This window comes from Heptranchias perlo, chromosome 23 (genome assembly GCF_035084215.1).
Source record: "Heptranchias perlo isolate sHepPer1 chromosome 23, sHepPer1.hap1, whole genome shotgun sequence".
Classification (NCBI taxonomy): Eukaryota; Metazoa; Chordata; class Chondrichthyes; order Hexanchiformes; family Hexanchidae; genus Heptranchias; species Heptranchias perlo.
The window spans coordinates 2,551,611-2,576,157 of NC_090347.1; the positions used below are offsets into that span (position 1 = coordinate 2,551,611).

At 47.0% G+C, this 24,547-nt stretch overlaps 1 long non-coding RNA gene across 3 annotated transcripts in view; it reads right to left on the bottom strand.

Moving 5' to 3' along the window:
• Positions 1 to 3,500: 3,500 nt before the first annotated feature.
• The window catches only part of LOC137341347 (uncharacterized), a 58,933-nt gene continuing 37,886 nt past the window's right edge, over positions 3,501 to 24,547 (bottom strand). For all 3 annotated transcript variants that reach the window (XR_010967007.1, XR_010967005.1, XR_010967006.1), the window contains exon 6: positions 3,501 to 4,481. This is a non-coding gene — a long non-coding RNA (uncharacterized lncRNA). The remainder of the gene's footprint in view (positions 4,482 to 24,547) is intronic.

Genomic DNA, 24,547 nt, shown 5'->3' on the forward strand with positions numbered 1-24,547 from the left:
GGCTAACTGGTCTGTAATTCCCTGTTTTTTCTCTCCCTTTTTTAAATAGTGGGGTTACATTTGCCACCCTCCAATCTGTAGGAACTGTTCCAGAGTCTATAGAATTTTGGAAGATGATCACCAATACATCCACTATTTCCAGGGCCACTTCCTTTAGTACTCTGGGATGTAGATTATCAGGCCCTGGGGATTTGTCAGCCTTTAGCCCCAATAATTGACCTCAGCTCCTGGATTAGGCCCCTGGCTTCACCTGCAAGGGGATATAGACAGGCTGGGTGAGTGGGCGGAGATTTGGCAGATGCAATATAATATTGGAAAATGTGAGGTTATGCACTTTGGCAGGAAAAATCAGAGAGCAAGTTATTTTCTTAATGGCGAGAGACTGGAAAGTACTGCAGTACAAAGGGATCTGGGGGTCCTAGTGCAAGAAAATCAAAAAGTTGGTATGCAGGTGCAGCAGGTGATCAAGAAAGCCAACGGAATGTTGGCTTTTATTGCTAGGGGGATAGAATATAAAAACAAGGAGGTATTGCTGCAGTTATATAAGGTATTGGTGAGACCGCACCTGGAATACTGCATACAGTTTTGGTCTCCATACTTAAGAAAAGACATACTTGCTCTCGAGGCAGTACAAAGAAGGTTCACTCGGTTAATCCCGGGGATGAGGGGGCGGACATATGAGGAGAGGTTGAGTAGATTGGGACTCTACTCATTGGAGTTCAGAAGAATGAGAGGCGATCTTATTGAAACATATAAGATTGTGAAGGGTCTTGATCGGGTGGATGCAGGAAGGATGTTCCCAAAGATGGGTGAAACTAGAACTAGGGGGCATAATCTTAGAATAAGGGGCTGCTCTTTCAAAACTGAGATGAGGAGAAACTTCTTCACTCAGAGGGTGGTAGGTCTGTGGAATTTGCTGCCCCAGGAAGCTGTGGAAGCTACATCATTAGATAAATTTAAAACAGAAATAGACAGTTTCCTAGAAGTAAAGGGAATTAGGGGTTATGGGGAGCGGGCAGGAAATTGGACATGAAGCTGAGTTCGGATCGGTCAATGCCCTGTGGGTGGCGGAGAGGGCCCAGGGGCTGTGTGGACGGGTCCTGCTCCGACTTCTTGTGTTCTTTAGATTTGTGGTTGGGATCAGATCAGCCATGATCTTATTGAATGGCGGAGCAGGCTCGAGGGGCCGATTGGCCTACTCCTGCTCCAATTTCTTATGTTCTTATGTTCTTATGTTCTCTCCCCATCCTGCCACCATTATACAAAGACCTGATTAGACCACATCTGGAGCACTGTGTACAGTTCTGCGCACCGCATCTTAGAAATAATATTTTGGCCTTGGAAGGAGTGCAGCGCAGATTGATCAAAATGTTAGCAGGGCTCTAAGGGTTAGATTTTGAGGAGAGATTATATAAACTAGGCTTGTATTCCCCGGAATATAGAAGGTTAAGGGGTGATTTGATTGAGGTTTTTAGGATTTTGAAAGGAATTGATGGGGTAGATAGAGAGAAACTTTTTCTGCTGGTGGGGGAGTCTAGGACAAGGGGACATAACCTTAAAATCAGAGCCAGGCCATTCAGGAGAGAAGTTAGGAAACACTTCTTCATGCAACAAGTGGTAGAAGTGTGGAACTCTCTCCCACAAAAAGCAGTAGATGCTAGCTCAATTCATAATTTTAAATCTGAGATCGATAGAATTTTGCTGGCCTAGGGTATTAAGGGATATGGAGCCAAGGCGGGTGGATGGAGTTAGGATACAGATCAGCCGTGATCTCATTGAATGGTGGAACAGGCTCAAGGGGCTGAATGGCCTCTTGCTGTTCCTGTGTCCAGGCGCAGACGAGGAATCGCGTCCCGTACAAGACTCCCTGTTCCTGGTCTCTCAACGCACCACAATCTGTGCCTTCAGAAAAAGGGCAAAGAAACCCCAGGAACATCAAGTCAGACAATCGAAAAATAAAGTCCAGCAAATTATTACATCACTTCACCAACTTGGCGTGAGCCTCGTTAGAACTGAAAAGGGTGGTTTATGAGGGGAAAAAAATGTATTTATAAATAAACTGGCAGGAGGGTCGGTAACCAGAGGACATAGATTGAAGATACATACATAGAATTACATACTGAGTCTTCAGCACAGAAACAGGCCATTTGGCCCAACTGGTCTACGCTGGCATTTATGCTCTATGAGCCTCCTCCCTCCGTTGGCAAAAGAACCAGAGGGGGAGATGAGAAGAATTTTTTTTATGCAGCGAGTTGTTACGATTTGGAATGCGCTGCCTGAAAGGGCGGTGGAATTAGATTCAATAGTAACTTTCAAAAAGGGAATTGGATAAATACTTGAAAAGGAGAGATTTGCAGGGCAATGGGGAAAGAGCAGGGCGAGTGGGACTAATTGGATAGCTGTTCCAAAGAGTCGGCACAGGCACGATGGGCCCAATGGCCTCTTTCTGTGTTGTACGATTCGATGATTCTAGACAACCTGAGGAAAAAATTTATCAAACCAAATTCGATTATATGGCCCATTAATGTAAAGTCCAATTGGCTGCCCCTTGCTTGGATTCTCAGCCCATTTCTAAATCTCATGGCTCGAATTCAATCACTGGAATGCTCAGAGATTGTGTCTGCACATCTGCCTGGTTGGTGGTAATTATCCTGGCTAAAGTTGCACAGCATGATAATTTTATGGATATTATTTACAATGTTGAGGCCCATCAAAGTTTAATTTATTCTGTGTGCAAAAAACATAGAATGGCTTAACTTGGCAGCGTTTTACTTTTCTGCAAGCATTTTTTCTGAACTATCTTTTTGGCTGCTCTCTTGTATCCCGTATGGTCTCCCTGTAAACTCTCCCCACCCATTTAATCTCCTCCCACAGCCCATGTACCCTCTCCCCTATCCTGGACTCTCCCCACCCATTTAATCCCCTCCCACAGCCCATGTACACTCTCCCCTATCATGGACTCTCCCCACCCATTCAATCTCCTCACACAGCCCATGTACACTCTCCCCTATCATGGACTCTCCCCACCCATTCAATCTCCTCCCACAACCCATGTACATTCTATCCTTGGCTGGTTCTATTACGATAAAAACTCTATATAAATACAAGTTGTTGCTGTTATTGTTGTTGTTGTTGTTAGCCTATCATGGAGTCTAATCCATTTAATCTTCATTTACTGATCAATCACTCTCCACTCCGTCCTGTGGAATTCTAGAGCCCAGTCCCTTGCACCGTGCCATTTCCTCAAAACCCTCCTCTACAATCTTGCAGTTGCTCCAATTCCCTTCCCCTTTACTCTCTCGTTTTCTGTCACATTCTCCAACCCTTTCCCCTCCCCATTCTCCTTCCCTTTCCCTTCACCAATCCCTTCTCCTGTTCCCTGCCCACGTTCCTCCCCTTTTTCCTCCACCTTGTCCTTCCCGATCCCCTCCCTCTCACCATTCTCCTCCATCTTTCCCTTCCCATTCTCTTCCTCTTTTCCCTTCCCCATGACCCTCCCATTCCCTTTCACTGTGCTCAGTGCTCTCCTTATCCCATTGCTCCTGGTCGGTAAAGAGCTCCTACTGGTGAGGAGTGTTGTATCAGGGTGAATTGTTGATCATTTTCTCTGGTGTACAGGTGGAAGGAGGTTCTGCTTTTTTATATTGATGAGGGTTGGTGTTATGAGCTCTTGCTGCCAACTGTGAGTCTCTCCAACCAGCGGAGGTACATTAGATATTTTAGCTGCATCCCGTCTGTGATTTTCCATCCAAATGGAACTTGTGCCCAAATTTCCATTAGGCTCCTGACAGCAGTGAAAATTCCCCAAATTATCCCTATGGTATCAGCTCTAAATTTTCGTTTTATTTTTTAAAAAATTATTCATTCTCCGGATGTGGGCGTCGCTGGCAAAGCCGGCATTTATCGCCCATCCCTAGTTGCCCCTTGAGAAGATGGTGGTGAGCCGCCTTCTTGAACCGCGCAGGTCCATGTGGTGAAGGTTCTCCCACAGTGCTGTCAGGGAGGGAGTTCCAGGATTTTGACCCAGCGACGATGAAGGAACGGCCGATACATGTCCAAGTCAGGATGGTGTGTGACTTGGAGGGGAACTTGGGAGGTGATGGTGTTCCCATGCGCCTGCTGCCCTTGTCCTTCTAGATGGTGGAGGTGCTGCCGAAGAAGCCTTGGCGAGTTCTGCAGTGCATCCTGTAGATGGTACACGGTGCGGCGGTAGGGGAGGGAGCGGGTGTTTAAGCTGATGGATGGGCTGCCGATTTTACTGCTCTGAACCTTGCCCTCCTCTCACAGTGAGCTGGGTTTGTTTTTTCTTGTGTAATTATATAACATCACCTCTCAAGTCATCTCCTTTCACAGCTGAGAAGCTCAAGCTTCTCCAGTCCTAACTCCATCCTTCAGAAACATGACTGAGGTTTACAAGGGGAAGTCTTGACATCGATGCTCAAATACTTCATGCAGAATGATCCCGCTAGTTCTATCAGCAACTGGAGAATGAAAGCAGATTGAAGAGTGTAAGTTTTTATATCGTGGCAATAACTTGAGAAAGGTGGTTAAAAATGAACGTTAGTCTTTCTTCATGAAACAGTACCGATCACAGCCCAACCTGCAGGTAGTGCATTGGAAAGAATGGCCTCCATCGGTCTTTAAGGCCTTTTTCCTTGGGATCGTGCTACAGGATTGGAAGATAAATGTGATCTCAAACTTCAAAAAGGTCAGAAAGACGACCCTGGAAAGTGTAGATTCTCAAACTTGGCATCGCTGCTGGAGAAATATTGGAGTTAATTGTAATAGAATAATTCAGCAGTGAAGGTAACCCAAAGCAGCGTGGGAATTCGACAGGTCATGCATAAAAATAATGGTTCGAATTATTTTAGGATGTAATAAGAGGCGAGGATAACGAACTAGATATTTTGCATTTTGAGTTTCAGGAAGCATCTGATAAGGCCCTTCGCAGGATTCTCAGGGGAGACCTGAGGGGAATCAACATGACACTGTGGGCTTCATTATTAGTCGGCTAGATGATGCATTTACGGGGAAGCTAGATAGGTACGTGAGGGAGAAAGGAATGGAAGGATATGCTGATAGGGTGAAATGAAGGAGAGTGGGAGGAGGCTCGTGTGGAACATAAACACTGGCATAGACCAGTTGGGCCGAATGGCCTGTTTCTGTGCTGTAAATTCTATGTAATGATAGGGAACAGAGTGCAACTTTGAACATTACTCGGGTCGAGTTGGGCAGTCATGACCGGTGGTGACCCCGGTGACCGGAGCTGACACCTCTCAAAACACAGAGAGTCATTTTGACTTTGGGTGCTAGTGTAAAACAGGTGATATCGAATCAGCCGCCCATTATACAACTCTCCCCATTGAAGTTAATGGAGATGAAAATCAGGAGAGATGTATAACGGGCTGCTCTGATATTGCCTGTTTTACACTATCACCCAAAGTCAAAATTATCCCCCAAGTTTTTTTTTATTCGTTCATGGGATGTGGGCGTCACTGGCGAGGCCGGCATTTATTGCCCGTCCCTAATTGCCCTTGAGAAGGTGGTGGTGAGCCGCCTTCTTGAACCGCTGCAGTCCGTGTGGTGACGGTTCTCCCATAGTGCTGTTAGGAAGGGAGTTCCAGGATTTTGACCCAGCGACGATGAAGGAACGGTGATATATTTCCAAGTCAGGATGGTGTGTGACTTGGAGGGGAACGTGCAGGTGGTGTTGTTCCCATGTGCCTGCTGCCCTTGTCCTTCTAGGTGGTAGAGGTTGTGGGTTTGGGAGGTGCTGTCGAAGAAGCCTTGGTGAGTTGCTGCAGTGCATCCTGTGGATGGTACACACTGCAGCCACGGTGCGCCGATGGTGAAGGGAGTGAATGTTTAGGGTGGTGGATTGGGTGCCAATCAAGCGGGCTGTTTTGTCCTGGACATAAGATAAGAACATAAGAAATAGGAGCAGGAGTAGGCCATTCTGCCCCTCGAGCCTGCTCCGCCATTCAATAAGATCATGGCTGATCTTCTACCTCAATTCCACTTTCCCACCTGATCCCCATATCCCTTGATTCCCTTAAAGTCCAAAAGCCAAAAGTGTTTCAAGCAGATAGTGACCGTGAAATTGGACCTGAGCGATTGCTTCATGCGTTGGTCCCCAGTAGCCTGAGATTGGGCCTCAAGCCTCAATTCGTCCCTCTGTCCTTCTTTATTTTGATCAAAGAACGGGTGAAACCAAGTTGAATTTCTCTCCCAGTGATCTTTCAAGGCAATGTTGCTCACTATCTGTTTGTCAAGGGCCAGATTCCCCTGTAATATCACCACCACTCGCTGCTCTGTCACTTGACAAGTCCCAGCTAAAAGGAGAGCGATCGCACTTTCTCTGAGACACTCAAACGCACATTGCTACTCATAGAGGGAGGGGAGGGGGATGGGGAGAGGGAGGAGTATGGGGACGGGGAGGTGAGGGGAGAGGATGGGGAGGAGGGAGGATGGGGAGGGGGAGGAGGGAGGAGGATGGGGAAGGGGAGGGGAGGGGGAGGATGGGTGAGGGGGTGGAGGAGGATAGGGAGGGGAGGAGGATACGTGAAGGGGGAAGAGGATGGGAAGAGGAGGATGGGAAGGGGGAGCAGGATGGGGGAGGATGCTAGAGGGAGGAGGATGGGAGGGGAGGATGGGGAGGGAGGAGGAGGAGGATAGGAAGAGGGAGGAGGATGGGGGAAGGGGAGGGTGGGGGTGGGGAGGATGGGGGAAGATGGGGAGAGGAGAAAGAATTTGGAATCACATATCTGGGAACAACTTCCAAGGTGGAAGGTGAAATACAGTCGGACTCTCTGAACTCATTGGGCAACTGCATTAGTTTCTGTTAGTCTACACTGTAGACATGATCAACAGACATTTCCATGATACAACAGAGGAGAGTTAAGAACAAATGAGTGATTCTTAATTACATTTTAAGAACAGTCAGAAATCTTTGATGAGAATTTACTGGGGAGGAACAGTGATGAGAGGAAGGCAGTTCCTCCTGTGTGAAGCAGTCACAAAATAAACTCCTGAGCAGATCTTTGGAGAGCTCTGATTTTTTTGTTCACCATCTGGTGTCTCTTCTTATGAAAAATATGTAATCTTCATATCAAGGAGAAGACACTTGCAAAAGAATGCCTTCAACTGCCTGGGGCCTAAGCTCTGGAATTCCCTCCCTAATCCTCTCCGCCTCTCTCTCCTCCTTTAAAATGCTCCTTAAAACCTGCCTCTTTGACCAAGCTTTTGGTCACCTGTCCTAATATCTCCCTACGTGACTTGGTGTCAAATTTTGTTTGATAGTCACTCCTCTGGAGCACCTTGGGACGTTTTACTACGTTAAAGGCACTATATAAATGCAAGTTGTTGTTGATTTACACTCCGTCACGATCTCTGAGTGACGTGATTATCAATTGAAAAACCGACCTCGTTTTGGGATAATCCCCATTCTGTTTCGATTGCGCACCTGCTGCTCCCAGAGTCCAGTACCCTGAAATTGCTCTGAGTGATATTGGCATCTGAAAATCCTCTGTCCACTATTTCAATGGAGTTATAATTTTACATGTTGATATATCAATTAAAATGAAGAACGAATGCATTCCATAGGAACGAGCGGAGTGCTCGTACTGGAATATCGCACAGCAGGATCCCAAGACCACCATTCTTCAAATATTATTTGTCATTTTTGTACTAGATTATAGGGCCTCGTAAGAAGGTGGAGGGTGTCACGCTGGAGGGTGACATAGGAGGGTGACACAGGAGGGATGAGAGGAGTTCCACAGTTTTCAGGGTGGGACCAGAGTAATGCAGCCCACAATCTAGGATGGCACTCCCATACTGAGGGAGTGCTGCATTGTTGAAGGTGCCATCCTTCGGGTGAGAGTTTAAACCGAGGTCCTGTCTGTTCATGTGGACGTTAAAGATCCCATACCACTATTTGAAGACGAGCAGGGAGTTCTCCTGGTGTCCTCCTGGCCAACATTCATCCCATAACCAACTCCACAATCATTCATCTCATTGCCGTTTGTGGGATCTTGCTGTGCACAAAATTCAAATACGTAAGTCACTGAACCTCAAAATGAATTATTGTGAAGTACTTTGAGATTTTTCCACAATGCAATAAGGCTCCATATAGGTGTAAGATTTATTCTACTTCTGATTGAGAGCAACCAGAATGATTGAGGGGATGGGGGGATTGGATTATGTGGAGCGATTATGTAAATTGGACATGTTCTCACTAGAAAAGAGAAGGTTGAGAGGCGTTTTTAGGATTCTAAAGAGACTAGATGTCGTCAACCATGACAAACTGTTTCACCTTGTCCAGAACAGTAGAACCCGAGGACACGGCCTGTGCCTGAAGGGGGGAAATTCAAAACTCATCCGTGGAAACAATATTTCAGTGTGCGAGTGGTCAATCTATTTTTTTATTATTCGTTCATGGGATGTGGGCGTCGCTGGCGAGGCCGGCATTTATTGCCCATCCCTAATTGGCCTTGAGAAGGTGGTGGTGAGACGCCTTCTTGAACCGCTGCAGTCCGTGTGGTGAAGGTTCTCCCAATGTGCTGTTAGGAAGGGAGTTCCAGGATTTTGACCCAGCGACAATGAAGGAACGGCAATATATTTCTAAGTCGGGATGGTGTGTGACTTGGAGGGGAACGTGCAGGTGGTGTTGTATGGAACAGGCTCCCTTGGGAGACGGTGGAAGCAATTAGTATTGATTCATTCAAATGTAAATTAGAACGATATCTTTCAGAAAATAACATATTGGGATCCAGTATAGGAGTGATTTGAGACATGACATGTGGTGTGTGTAACGTGCTCGGGAGGAACAGGTGACTTTGGACCTCTGGTTCCCAAAGCTCTCCACCACTGGGGGTTTTCCTCGCCTCATGTCTGGGTCTGTTGGAGACTCATTGATAGAGATTGATTGCTGTGATTGCTCAACAACTCCATTATCATTGTATCCTGAGACTACCAGGATGGGAGAAGGTGAACTAGATGGACCGCAGTCTTTTTTTGTCTAGCAATTCCCATGTTCCTCTGATTGACATAGTAATGTCTGCTTGAGATGGCGGTGGATTCATAATTAGCCAGCAATACTCTCTGTGATCTGTTCATTGTCCTTGTAGGAACACTTGAGATATATTTGGAATATATTAAAACGGTTTCCTTGTGCTACGGGATACCCTGGACAGGATTAAACCAGTCAGGAGGGAGAGGCTGAGGGCGGGACAGACAGGCTTAATCGCAGTAGATTTCATTGAGATGGATTGCTTGTGGAAGCAGATGTGACAGGTTGTGTGCAGCATCAGTGACAAGGCCCACAGATTAATGACCAGCCGATAACGCAATTCAATTTAAGAAGGTGTCAAAGAATCTGTATCCGTCAATAAGTAATTAGCGGAATAGGAAATTTACCAGCACTTTTCAGCTCTTAACTGTGTATTAAGACAATGGTCCAGGAGCATCTCGGCAATGGGCAATGTATTTTTAGGGAGGGACTCCCGAACTCTCATTTAAAAGGGATTTTCTGTCCTTCCTGGCCTCTTCCAACACTCACTCTAATCTGCTCCCGGAATGGGTTCAATGCTGTTGTGAAACTGAACTGCATCTTAACCCGGCCAATTACTGCCCTGTCATCCTCCTTCCAGTGATCAGTAAAGTGATAGACGGAATCAAGTGAGACTTACTCACCAATAAACCGAGTTCCGCCAGGACCACTCGGCTCCACAGCTCGTTACAGCCTCAATCGAGACATGGGCACAAGAGCTGAATGTGAGAGGAGAGGTGAGAGTGAGGTGAGGTGAGAGGTGGCACCAAGGAGCTCCATCAAAACTAAGGTCAACAGGAGTCAAGGGGAATAGCCCCCCCACAATGGCCGGAGTCATACCTGACGCCAATGTAGTTGGTTGTAGTTGGTGGAGGCCAATCATCTCAGCCCCAGAACATCGCTGCAGGAGTTCCTCAGAGAAATGTCCGTGACCTAACTATCTTCAGCAGCTTCATCAATGACCTTCCCTCCATCGTATGGTCAGGAATTGGACTGTTTGCTCACGATTCCACAGTGTTCCGCTCCATTCACAACTCCTTCGATAACAAAGCAGCCCATAAAAGCCTGCAGCATGACATGGATAAGGAACACGGGAACAGGAGTAGTCCATTCAGCCCCTCGAGCCTGTTCTGTCATTCAATTAGATCATGGCTGATTTGTAACATCCAGACTTAGAATCATAAAGAATCACAGAATGGTTACAGCACAGAAGGAGGCCATTCGGTTCATTGAGCCTCTGCCGACTCTTTGTAAGAGCAATCCAGTTAGTCCCATTCCCCCACACTTTCCCCATAACTCTGCAGATGTCTTCTCCAAGTATTTATCCAATTCCTTTTTGAAAGCCACAGCTGAATCTGCCTCCACCGCCCTTTCAGGTAGCGCATTCCAGATTATAACAACTCACTGCGTGAATTTTTTTTCCTCATGTCGCCTTTGGTTCTTTTGCCAATCACCTTAAATCTGTGTCCTCTGGTTCTCGACCCTTCTGCCAATGGGAACAGTTTCTCTTTGTTTACTTTATCTAAACCTGTCATGATTTTGAACACCTCTATCAAATCTCCTTAACTTTCTCTGCTCCAAGGAGAACAACCCCAGCTTCTCCAGTCCATCCACATAACTGAAGCACCTCATCCCTGGGGCTGACAAGTCAAAGGTAATGTTCACCCCACAGAAGTGATAGTTAGTGACCCCCTTGAGGAAGAGAGAGCCTAGCTATCTCCCCATGACCTGAACTGGCACCATCATCGCCCAGTCATCAACAACACGGGGGTCACCAATGACCAGAAGCCCAGCTGCTTCAGCCATATCAACACCATGGCTACAGGAACAGGGCAGAGGCTGGGTACACTGTGATGAGTGCTTTCCAGCATTTTCTGTTTTTGTTTCAGATTTCCAGCACCTCCGACAGTGCAGCGCTTTCTCAGTACTGCTCCTCCGACAGTGCAGCGCTCTCTCAGTACTGCCCCTCCGACAGTGCAGCGCTCTCTCAGTACTGCCCCTCCGACAGTGCAGCGCTCCCTCAGTACTGCCCCTCCGACAGTGCAGCGCTCTCTCAGTACTGCCCCTCCGACAGTGCAGCGCTCCCTCAGTACTGCCCCTCCGACAGTGCAGCGCTCTCTCAGTACTGCCCCTCCGACAGTGCAGCGCTCCCTCAGTACTGCCCCTCCGACAGTGCAGCGCTCCCTCAGTACTGCCCCTCTGACAGTGCAGCACTCTCTCAGTACTGCCCCTCCGACAGTGCAGCGCTCCCTCAGTACTGCCCCTCTGACAGTGCAGCGCTCCCTCAGTACTGCACTGGGAGTGTCAGTCTGGAATATGTTGTTCTCCTTCGAACAGAGAAGGTTAAGAGGAGATTTAGCAGAGGTGTTCAAAATAATGAACGGTTTTGATCGAGTAAATAAGGAGAAACTGTTTCCAGTGGCAGAAGGGTCGGTAACCAGAGGACACAGATTTAGGTTAATTGGCAAAAGAATCAGAGGAGAGATGAGGAGAAATTGTTTTTTTACACAGCGAGTTGTTATGATCTGGAATGTGCTGCCTGAAAGGGTGGTGGAAGCAAATTCAATAGTAACTTTCAAAAGGGAATTGGATAAATACTTGAAAAGGAAAAATTTGCAGGGCTATGGGGAAAGAGACCAATTGGATAGCTCTTTCAAAGAGCCAGCACAGGCACGATGGGCCAAATGGCCTCCTCCTGTGCTGTACCATATTACAAGCTCAAGTCTCTGGAGCAGGACTTGAACCTACCACCTTCTAACTCAGAGGCGAGAGTGCGACCCACTAAGCCACCGCTGACAAGGACGACCTAAAGAAGCTGAATGAACTCCCTTATCTGTATCGCTGTCATTTTTCACATCTCACCCCTCTGGTCTGCAGGACTCAGTGCTACAATGGAGAATGCCTTTGACACTAGACCACTATGGAAGTTAGAAAGCAGAGCACTTAACCCCTGCCCTACATTCTAATACATCGCTTCTGTATCGTGTAGGCTCTACATCAGCGTCCTCGAGCTGACTGGAACAAATCCTAGCCCCGACACAACTCGAAGGGCCATTTATCTAACGTGAGACTCTGCCTTGTGTAGGAGCATGATCCATGTTGTAATATCGCTGTTGCCCGCGTCTCTCAAACCTGAGTTAATAAGCAAAGTCTTGATTGATAGAAGACCATTCTACCCAGCCTCTGGCTCTCAGTCTCCACGTAAGAAAGTAGCACTCACAGGACTGGGATGTCCAGGGTAGTTAAGAATAGAGCTGTCAAGTGAGCTTACGGCTATTTCTGTGCAAGCCTCAGCTGTCTGTTTTTTTGCAGGGACTCTCAAGAGACAGGCTGGAGGGATAGAAAGAATAAGTCAAGCCACAGATTGGATCATGGGACAGAGAATACCGTGCAGGCCAGTTTAACATTGTCAGCAAGAATTAGAACTGCACGAATGGTGCTCACTAACTCCAGAGACTTGAGCACGTAATCCAGACTGACACTCCTAGTGCCAGTACTGAGGGAGCGCTGCACTGTTGGAGGTGCAATACTGAGGGAGTGCTGCACTGTCGGAGGTGCCGTCTTTCGGATGAGGCGTTAAACCGAGGACCCGTCTGCCCCTCTCAGGTGGACGGAAAAGGGTCCCTCGGCCACTATTTTGAAGACAAGGAGGGGAGTTCTCCCCCGGTGTCCTGGGACAATATTTATCCCTCAACCAACATTACTATAAACAGAATATCTGGTCAGTTATCACATTGCTGTTTGTGGGATCTTGCAGTGCACAAATTGGCTGCCACATTTCCTAAATTACAACAGTGACTACACTTCAAAAAGTATTGGCTGTAAAGTGCTTTAGGGCGTCCTGAGGACGTGAAAGGCGCTATAGAAATGCAAGTCTTTCTTTAACCTTCAGTTGTGGACCACAACCCCAAGCAATGTTCTGTTCGATGTTCACTCTCGATGATGGTCTGACATGTTTCCCCACTGAGTGACCAGACGGGAACCTGCAGTTTTAATGCAGCCTCACTGGACAGTGAAAAATCCCAGACCCAGCAACATCTCACATCTTCCCCCATCTCTCCAGGATTCCTATGCTTATAATCTCTAGGGTTGACTTTAACTCCCTCCGCCCCGTGTAAACAGTGGGGGAGCGGGGGTTGGGGGGGTCACAGCGCTGGAAAATGGCGTCAGGTCACTTACTGCCCCGTTGATACTGCCGTTCCGGCTGTCACCATTTTGGGACGGGTCCTGAGACGGGCAGCAGGAGCGCCTGCCTGTTTCAGGTGGGAGGCTACTTGTAATATGCAAATCGGGGCCCCATGACGCCCACGGGACCCTGATCGCAATATCAAGGTACAAATGGGCAAGGGACGCAGCCCGAAATTCGTGTCTTCAAACAGGCGAGCTGCCTCTGGAGATGCCACAAGTGCCTAATTAGTCTTGATAAAGCCTGAGGCCTAATTTGGTGCCGGGCCTTGGGCCTCCCGGTTCGAGCACCAACGACTTTATACCCCATAACCTCTGGTTGCCTGGGCTTCGATTTGCAGGTCACTGCTCCAATCACGTTCTTGGACAAACTGTCCAATCATCCAACTGGCAAGTCACCAACAACCAGCGCATACCAAACCGTCAACAGGCATCAGGAGTGAAGTTAGGAGACACTTCGACGTGCAAAGGGTGGGAGAAGTTTGGAATTCTCTTCCACAAGCACTCCTTGGTGCATTGAGAGGTCAGGACTTGTCATTAAGGCATCAGGTATGGCACAGACCAGGCCTTCAAAAGTGTCATGAGGAAGTTGGAGTGTGGGTGGTGCTGCTGGGCTATTTTAATACATTGTCAGTCTTGATCATGAACGATGTAGAACGATTCATGGCTCCAGTCCACTCCCAACTCACAGATAGTGAGAGTTAAAATCAAATCACCACTTTAATCCTTTTCATTTGGAGTGTAATGGAGGCCCATTAATAAATTAGGTGTGTGTCATTTCCAGGCACTTTCCTGTAATTCTCATTAAGAGGGAACATAAGAACATAAGAAATAGGAGCAGGAGTAGGCCAATCGGCCCTTCGAGCCTGCTCCGCCATTCAATCAGATCATGGCTGATCTGATCCTAACCTCAAATCTAAATTCATGTCCAATTTCCTGCCCGCTCCCCGTAACCCCTAATTCCCTATTGGTAGTACTAGTAAGTATCCCCAAGCCTAGGGGAGAGAGACAGCAGCCGTGGACAAACCATGGGGCTTGTCTTAATTCCACCAGCAACTTGTTCATTTTGTAGCAATCGGGAAAAGTCGTTCTGCACCCACAGTGCCCAGTGTCTCCGTCATCTAACCTATGCCGTACTCAACCTACCTGACCTAACCTGTGCCGTGCTCAACCCACCTGATCTAACCTATGCCGTGCTCAACCCACCTGATCTAACCTGTGCCACACTATTCGAAGAAGAGCAGGGGAGTTCTCACCGATGTCCTGGCCAATATTTATCCCTCAACAAACATCACGAAAACAGATTATCTGGTCAGTATCACATTGCTGTTTGTGGGATCTTGCTGTGCACAAATTGGCTGCCGTGTTTCCTACATTACAACAGTGACTACACTTCAAAAGCACTTCATTGGCTGTAAAGTGCTTTGGTACGTCCTGAGGTCATAAGAGCATAAGAAATAGGAGCAGGAGTAGGCCATTCGGCCCCTCGAGCCTGCTCCGCCATTCAATCAGATCAAGGCCGATCTTCAACCTCAACTCCACTTTCCCGCCCGATCCCCATTTCCCTTGAAGGTTGTGAAAGGTGCCACATAATTGCGAGTTCTTCCTTTTTTGTATCATCCATTTACCGAGAGTGACTCAGTGTTTTGATCTCTTATTTGTAGGGTTACTGCTGTTTTGTTTGGGTTGGGAAAGAGGAGACTTTGGAGTGACCTGATGGCAGTGTGAAGGGAACTGAGAAAGCTGAGCTTGGTCACTTGTTCATTGTGGCGAAGGATTTAAATGCTGGGGGACAACGTAACATGAGGACTTTAGAAGCTTTTAGACCTTAATGCCGGCGTTGGCTGCCACGATGAGTGGTCCATTAGTGACTCTTAACTCTTAGCCCTTCACGTGTTCAAGTGACATTATTTAGCGCATTCTAACATAAGGAACAGGAGGAGGCCATTCAGCCCCTCAAGCCTGTTCCAGCATTCACTTAGATCATGGCTGATCTGCACCTCAACTCCATTTACCCTCCATTTCAAACTGATTAACAATAATGTAGAGAGGAATATCAAAACAAATACATTAGAGGTCCAGGACATCGGTGAGAACTCCCCTGCTCTTCTTCGAATAGTGTGGCACAGGTTAGATCAGGTGGGTTGAGCACGGCACAGGTTAGGTCAGGTAGGTTGAGTACGGCACAGGTTAGATGACGGAGACACTGGGCACTGTGGGTGCAGAACGACGTTTCCCGATTACTACAAAATGAACAAGTTGCTGGTGGAATTAAGACAAGCCCCATGGTAACACAATCAGGCTCCGAAGAGAAAGGATAAAAGAGAAAGAGAGAATTCTGATTTCTACTATCCTTTGTGTGAAAAAGTGCTTCCTGATTTCCCTCCTAAATGGCCTAGTTCTAACTTTAAGGCTATGTCCCCTCATTCTTGATTCCCTACACCAGAGGAAATAGTTTCTCTGTATCTATCCTAGGAGACAAGATGAGGTAATTCTGGAATTAGTGCTCAGTTCACAACAAACTTAGGTTTTGCACACTGCACGAGGAAAAGATAATAAAGGATGTTTTATACACGGGCACAATTTATAAACCAGACTGTACGGAGAGGTGCCTGAGTTGTGGAGGAATCTTCAGTTTTACTGGGACAGGCTGCATGGAACCTGAACAGAGAGCAAACATTCAGTTGATGACTGTATGATTGCTTGGCAACTCATCGCCCCTCGCGACTTGCTCTGTCTGCTGATATCACTGCAGTGGGACAACCTTCAGCAAAATTAACGGGCCAGAAATCGCTCCCGAAATAACAGTGCTCACAGTCTTCAGTGGTGAATTGACAGAGCAATCCCGGCGTTCACACATGCTCAGTGAAACACGGAAATCTGGAACTTGGTCCTAGTGGTTCGCCGGCGAGAGGACAGCTTCGAATTAAAGGGATATCACACGCTGCAATCGGAGAAATCATTGAACCAGCGCCAACTTGCTCATCTGCCCAGCTGGAAAGTAACTAAACAGCTATGCTTAAAAATACCAGGTCCAAACTCAGTTTTAACAGCGCGGTTAGTCTTAATGACTGCCAAACAACTAAAAATTGACTTTTAAAAATGTGGAGTCTCCTATTACTCCTTATCTTAATAGTTTTTGGTCATTTAAAAAAAAAATAAAAATTAAAAAATTTTTTTTTTTCACTTTTCCCTTCTGCCTCTTTAATTTAATTCAATTATTTCTTTGGCTTTTATAAAAAAAAATTATATTTTTATTTACAATGACATCCAGTATACTAACTTTAAATGAATGAAGTCTGCTTGCTGTTTGAGCAACACAGCCTGAATCTGTGGGTGGGACTTCTCCTCACACACGTTTCCAGCAGCGCAGTCACTCACGCTGCTCAGACGCTGGGTTGATAGCACATATTTTTTTTAAAACTTCAGATTCAAGCAATTCGACACCACAGAGCCTGCAGTATGTACTTTCGTTAATTTAATTCGCAGGAGCTGTGGTGAGCGCTTGCTCGGCGCGATTTCTGGTCTATAATTGCTGTTTAGAATCAGCGAGAGTTCTGTCACAATACCAGCTTCAGGAGAGGAGAGGAAACACAGCGCCCGGGGGGGGGGGAAACGGGTGGGGTGGGGGGGGGGGAAGATTGAACACTAAGTGACGGTGAAGAAAGCTTAGCAGGAACTAATCCTGACCCCTGAGCTGTATTTCCAGGCCCCGATCCTGAGCCCTCCACAGGGAATGCCATAAACAACAGCTCATCGAGTGCTCACATCTTCTTATTAGGTTTGTCCTTATCAAATTGCACATATCATCTTGGAACAAATACGGTTTGGTGGTGAAGGACAGAGGGAGCGGTCTCCTGAATAATTAACCCACTGAAACATCATAGAAACATAGAAAATAGGAGCAGGAGTAGGCCATTCGGCCCTTCAAGCCTGCTCCACCATTCAATATGATCATGGCTGATCCTCTATCCAAATACCATGTTCCCGCTCTCTCCCCATACCCCTTGATGCCTTTTGTGTCTAGAAATCTATCTAGCTCCTTCTTAAATATATTCAGTGACTTGGCCTCCACAGCCTTCTGTGGTAGAGAATTCCACAGGTTCACCACCCTCTGAGTGAAGAAATTTCTCCTCATCTCAGCCCTAAATGTCCTACCCCGTATCCTGAGACTGTGACCCCTCGTTCTGGACCCCCAGCCAGGGGAAACATCCTCCCTGCATCCAGACTGTCTAGTCCTGTCAGAATTTTATATGTTTCAATGAGATCCCCTCTCATTCTTCTAAACTCAAGTGAATACAGGCCGAGTCGACCCAATCTCTCCTCATACGACAGTCCTGCCATCCCAGGAATCAGTCTGGTGAACCTTCGCTGCACACTCTCTATGGCAAGTACATCCTTTCTTTGGTAAGGAGACCAAAACCGCACACAATACTCCAGGTGTGGTCTCACCAAGGCCCTGTATAACTGCAGTAAGACATCCTTGCTCCTGTACTCAAATCCTCTTGCAATGAAGACCATCATACCATTTGCCTTCCTAACTGCTTGCTGCACCTGCATGTTTGCTTTCAGTGACTGGTGTACAAGGACCCCCAGGTCCCTTTGTACATCCACATTTCCCAATCTATCACCATTTAAATAATACTCTGCCTTTCTGTTTTCCTTCCAAAGTGGATAACTTCACATTTATCCACATTATACTGCATCTGCCATGTATTTGCCCACTCACTCAACTTGTCTAAATCATCTTGAAAAGCCTTTTTGCATCCTCCTCACAACTCACAATCCCACCTAGTTTTGTGTCATCAGCAAACTTCAAATATTACATTTGGTTCCCTCATCCAAATCTTTGATATATATTGTGAATAGCTGGGGCCGAAGCACTGATCCCTGCAGTACCCCACTAGTCACTGCCTGCCACCCCGAAAAAGACACTGTTTCCTGTCTGTTAACCAATTTTCAATCCATGCCATTATATTACCCCCAATCCCATGTGCTTTAATTTTGCACACTAAACTCTTATGTGGGACTTTATCAAAGGCCTTCTGAAAATCCAAATAAACCACATCCACTGGTTCCCCCTTATCTATTCTACCAGTTACATCCTCAAAAAACTCCAGTTGGTTTGTCAAACACAATTTCCCTTTCATAAATCCATGTTGACTTTGTCTAATCCCGTTGATATTTTCTAAATGTCCTGTTATCACATCCTTTATAATAGACTCTAGCATTTACCCTACTACTGATATTAGGCTAACCGGTCTGTAGTTCCCTGTTTTCTCTCTCCCTCCTTTTTTAAATAGTGGGGTTACATTTGCCATCCTCCAATCTGCAGGAACTGTTCCATAATTTATAGAATTTTGGAAGATGACGACTCATGCATCCACTATTTGCATGGCTACCTCTTTTAGTACTCTGGGATGCAGATTATCAGGCCCTGGGGACTTACCAGCTTTCAGTCCCATTAATTTCTCCAGCACTATTTTTTTATTAATACTAATTTCCTTTAATTCCTCCTCACTAGTCCTTTGGTTCCATAGTATTTCTGGGAAGTTATTTGTGTCCTCTTCCGTGAAGACAGAACCAAAGTATTTGTTTAATTGCTCTGCCATTTCCTTGATCCCCATTATAAATTCTCCCGTTTCTGACTGTAAGGGACCTACATTTGTCTTCACTAATCTTTTTCTTTTTACATACTTGTAGAAGCTTTTACAGTCCACCTTTATGTTCCTTGCAAGTTTACTCTCATACTCTATTTTTCCCCTCTTAATCAATCTCTTGGTTCTTTTTTGCTGAATTCTAAACTGCTCCCAATCCTCAGGCTTGCTACTTTTTCTGGCAACTTTATATGACTCCTCTTTGGATCTAATATTATCCTTAATTTCTTTTTTTAGCCATGGTTGGGCCGGATTTCCTTTTGTGTTTTTGTGCCAGAAAGGAATGTATAATTGTTGCAATTCATGCATTCATTCCTTAAATGTTAGCTATTGCCTATCCACCGTCATGCCTTTTAATGAAGCTTCCCAATCTATCATAGTCAACTCACTCCTCATACCTTCGTAGTTTCCTTTGTTTAGATTTAGACCCCTAGTTTCGGATTGGACTACTTCACTTTCCATCTTAATGAAGAATTCTATCATATTATGGTCACTCTTCCCTAAAGGACCCCGCACAACAAGATTATTAATTAACTCCTTCTCATTGCACAATACCCAATCTAGGATAGCCTGTTCCCTGGTTGGCTCCTCAACATACTGGTCTAAAAAACCATCTCGTACACACTCCAGGAATTCATCCTCCACAGTATTATTGCTAATTTGGTATTGGGGGGGGGGAGGGTAGAGGGGGTACGGTGGTTGGGGGGGGGGTAGAGGGGACTTACAGGGGGGCTAATGAGGGGGTACAGGGGGGTATGGGGATTTACAAAGGGGCTAACAAGGGAGTAGGTGGTACAGGGGTGTACGGGCGGTATAGGGAGTTACGGGGGGGCTACAGGGATTTACAGGGGAGCTAAAGAGGGTACAGGGGGGATACAGGGGAGGCTAATGAGGTCTATTAGCAATAGTCTATATGCAGATTAAAGTCACCCATGATTACTGTCGTACCCTTGCATTTCTAATTTCCTGTTTGATGCCATCCCCTCCATTACCACTACTGTTTGGAGGCCTATAGACAACTCCCACCAGTGTTTTCTGCCCCTTGGTGCTTCTTAACTCCACCCAGACTGATTCTACATCTTGATTTTCTGAGCCAATATCCTTTCTCACTATTGCTCTGATTTCATCCTTTACTAACAACACCACCCCACCTCCTTTTCCTTTTTGTCTGTCCTTCCCAAATATCGAATACCCTTGGATATTCAGCTCCCAGCCTTGGTCGCCCTGCAGCCATGTCTCCGTAATCGCAATTATATCATATCCGTTTACATCTATTTGCGCTGTTAATTCGTCTACCTCATTACAAATGCTTCTTGCATTCAGATACAGTGTCTTTAGATTTGTCTTTTTAACATTTTTAGACATCTTAACATTTTTTTGTACTATGGCCCTATTTGTCTTATTACCATTTTTTCTTACTCGAACATCGTTCAGGGTTAGGATGGGGTCAGGTTAGTGGTGGGGAGTGTAGAGGGGGGTACGGGGGGGGGCAGAGGGGACTTACAGGGGGGGGTAATGAGGGGGTACAGGGAGGGACAGGAGATTTACAAAGGGGTTAACAAGGGAGTAGGTGGTACAGGGGTGTATGGCGGTACAGGGAGTTACGGGGGGCTAACAAGGGGGTACAGGGGGCTACAGGGATTTACAGGGGAGCTAGAGAGGGTACAAGGGGGATACAGGGGAGGCTAATGAGGGGAGTGGGGGTACAGGTGGGTACAGGAGATTTACAGGGGGGCTAACAGGGAGTAAGGGGTACAGGTGGGTACAGGAGATTTACAGGGTGGCTAACAGGGGGAGTAGGGGGGTACAGGTGGGTACGGGGGAATTCCAGGGGGGCTGACGGGGGGAGTAGGGGGGTACAGGTGGGTACGGGGTGGGTACAGGAGGATTGTGCGTTGTTTGGACTCCTTGATGCTCTTTGGCAGCCCTTGAACTTCCCAGGGAGCTTCCAATTCCAACCAAGCATCGATCTCAGTAAAACCCAACAGAAAAAGGTTGTAGACTAACTGGGCCCCACAGATCTGGCAATTGCCAGGTTCCATCACTGGTCTGCGCTGAGTTTAGCCAATGACAGTAGTAGAGGGGCTCCCATTGGCCTCAGCACCCCCGGGTTAGCGAGGAGTCCCGTTCCTCCTCAATATCCGACGGGGACAGGGTCAGCTCGACTCACGATGTCCCGTCTCCTCCCTCGGATCGAACGCCCTGCCGGTACTCACTGTCTGGAGCGAGCCTTTGGCTCAGTGGGAGCATTCCCTCCTCTGAGTCAGAAGCTTGAAGGGTTCCAGCCCCACTCCAGACAGTCCCGGTGAGTGAAGACTAGAATCTGGTCTCTGAATACTGGGCTGACGTCCAGCCGGGGAGGGGAGACACGTGTCCGATGGGTGTGGGTGGCCCCAACCCCATTGTAAAGGGTAGGTGTGGCTCTTCAGCCTTGTGTGTAGCCCAACTAGGAGAAGGTCCCCAGAAGATAAAAGAAGGTGAGGAAGGGAACGGGGAACCACCTCAGCTCCTCGTTCCTAGTGTGAGACTTGAGTTAGGACTTGCCCTGGGGGCAGAACACAACGAACGGACAAACTCACTGACTAGGCTCTCACACATGAAGAATGGTCACTTGGCCACGTAACAAAGGAGAACTGTAGCTTGTGGTCCCAAATCCAGCAGGGAGGCTGTGTCTTCGGGATAAAACTGGTCTGAGGGGACATCATGAGAGATGAACATATACATTTGTATATTAAAAAAAAGAGAAATGGTGGATTACAAAGTCTGTAACAGGAGTGAATGTCGGTGACCCTATGCTGGGAAAACCTCTATCGAGGACAGAAGGTCTGTACATCTTAGATTTACTTCCGCCCCCCCCCAGCAGAGTTGGGATATCGTGCTTCCGTCTGCCCCTCCATCAAGCATCAATAAGCTGAGACGACCACGTGGGCTGTAGTGAAGTGAGAGGTGGTCTCGGGATATAACCCATCACCTCAAGTCGGGACTCGAGCAACAGGCTGCTGGAAACTGCAGCGCTATTTGAATATTTGATGAATGGTTTTGATAGAGTAAATAGGGAGAAACTGTTTCCACTGGCAGGAGGGTCAGTAACCAGAGGACACAGATTTAAGGTGATCGGCAAAAGAGCCAGGGGGGAGATGAGGAGAAATTTTTTTACACAGCGAGTTGTAATGATCTGGAATGCGCGGCCTGAAAGGGAATTGGATAAATACTTGAAAAGGAAAAATCTGCAGGGCTATGAGGGAAGAGCAGGGGGAGTGGGACTATTGGATAGAATCTTTCAAAGAGCCGGCACAGGCACGATGGGCCGAATGGCCTCCATCTCTGCTGTAAGATTCTAGGATTCTGTGTGTCGCTGGATTCCTGTCAGTTGAGGGTTCCTGTTTATTTCCAAACTGAATAACTTTGTCTTTGAACAGATCGTAATTAATGCTCCAAATTACAAACTGAGCCTGACACACGAGGACCCTGGTGATGCCCGGGATGGAACACTCAGTGAGTACAAGGAATTCTCTCGCAGCTCCTGTCTCAGACTGATTGAAAGGACAGTTTGTTCTCTGACAGATGATGTTCGCTCCTGACGACACTGGGCCCTTGCTGGAATAGACACTGGCTACTCTCTGATACCTTGATAAGCAGCCATGCTTCACATGAGTCTCGACAGCGAGTGTTGACAGAGAGGCCTCAACCTCCAACTGCTCTCACTCCCTTTCAGTCTTTCTTCTCTGTCCCTATTTTACCGACACTACCCTGCTCGGGTGTCACCCGGGGCTCAGTGGGTCGCACTCTCGGCTCTGAGTCAGACGGTCGTGGGTTCGAGTCCCACTCCAAAGACTTGAGCCCATAATCCAGGCGGACACTCTCAGTGCAGTACTGAGGGAGCGCTGCACTGTCTGAGGCGCCGTCTTTCAGATAAACCGAGACCGTCTGCCCCCTCAGGTGGGCATAAAAGATCCCAAGGCCACTATTCAAAGAAGAGCAGGGTATCCTGGGCCAATATTTATCCCTCAACCAACATCACTAAAAACAGATTATCTGGTCACTATCTCATTGCTGTTTGTGGGATCTTGCTGTGTGCAATTTTGGCTGCCGTGTTTCCTACATTAAAACAGTGACCACACTTTTAAAAGTACATCACTGGCTGTAAAGCATTTTGGGACGTCCTGAGGTTGTGAAAGGCGCTGTATAAATGCAAGTTTGTTCTTCCTTTCTTTCTTGCTCCTCTGAGCTTCAAATCCCCTGTCCTGCGCACTCTCCCTCCTTTCTGCATCCTCACTCTGTTGAAATCAACTATAAGCCACTGTGGAGACTTGGCAGAGGCGCTGAGGAAATTGCAGCTGATTATCACGGAGACTCCTGCAACAGAGCAGAGCGCTGGAACTTGGCAGAGAGCAGCAATAAATTATTTAGATCACAAATTTGTCTTTCAGAAGTTGCAGATGAAGCAGAGTTAACTGCAAATGTTGGTTTTCTTGTGTCCTTATCTCATCATCACTGCTTGCAGCAATGACCCTCAGCTCCTTGTGTCTCTAACCCGAATTGAGTGCTGTTCACTCTGTGAGAGTGTGTGTCAGTGTGAGTTAGGGTTAGGGTTATTGTGATTGTGTGTGTGTGTGTGTGTTTGTGTCAGTGTATGTGAATGTGTTAGTGAATGAGTATGGGAGTATTTGTGTGTGAGTGAGTGACAGTGTGTGAGTCAGTGTATGTGTGTCTGTGTCAGTGTCAGTATATGTCAGTGTCAGTGTGTATGTCTGTGTGTGTGTCAGTGTGTGTGTCAGTGTGTGTGTGTGTGAGACAGTATGTGCCAGTGTGTGTTTCAGTATGTGTGTTTCAGTGTGTGTGTGTCTGTCTGTCAGTGTGTGCATCAGTGTGCGTGTGACAGTGTGTGTCAGTGTCTGTATATGTGTGTGTGTATGTGTGCATCGGTGTGTGTGTCATTGTGTGTGCGTGACATTGTGTATGTCATTGCATGTATGTATCAGTGTATGTGTGAGTGTGTGTGTCAGTGTGTGTGTGTGTCAGTGTGTATGTCAGTGTGTTAGTGTGTATGTCATTGTGTGTGTGTGTGTGTGTCAGTGCATGTGTCTGTGTGTGAGTGTCAGTGTGTGTGTCAGTGTGTATGTCAGTGTGTCATTGAGTGTGTGTGTATGGTGTGTCAGTGTCTTAGTGTGTGTGTTGTGTGTGTCAGTATGTGCTTGTGTCTTTGTGTGTCAGTCTGTGTGTGTATGTCAGTGTGTGTGTGTCAGTATGTGTGAGTGTGTTTGTGTGTGTCAGTTTGCATCAGTATACGTGTGCATCAGTGTGTGTATCAGTGTATATCTGTGTGTCAGTGTGTGTGTGCGTCAGTGTCAGTGTGACACTGTGTGTGTGTGTGTGTGAGTGTGACAGTGTGTGTGTCTGTGTATCAGTGTGACAGTGTGTGTGGATGTCAGTGTGACTGTGTGTGTCAGCATGTGTGTGTGTGTGTGTCAGTGTGACTGTGTGTGTGTGTGTCAGTGTGACTGTGTGTGTGTCAGTGTGACTGTGTGTGTGTGTGTCAGTGTGACAGTGTGTGTGTGTCAGTGTGACTGTGTGTGTGTTTGTGTGCGTGTGTGAGCGCGCGAATGGCCTGGTGCGTGGATGTAAAACTGGGGAAATGGCAGTTTGGTTCGGACGGGAC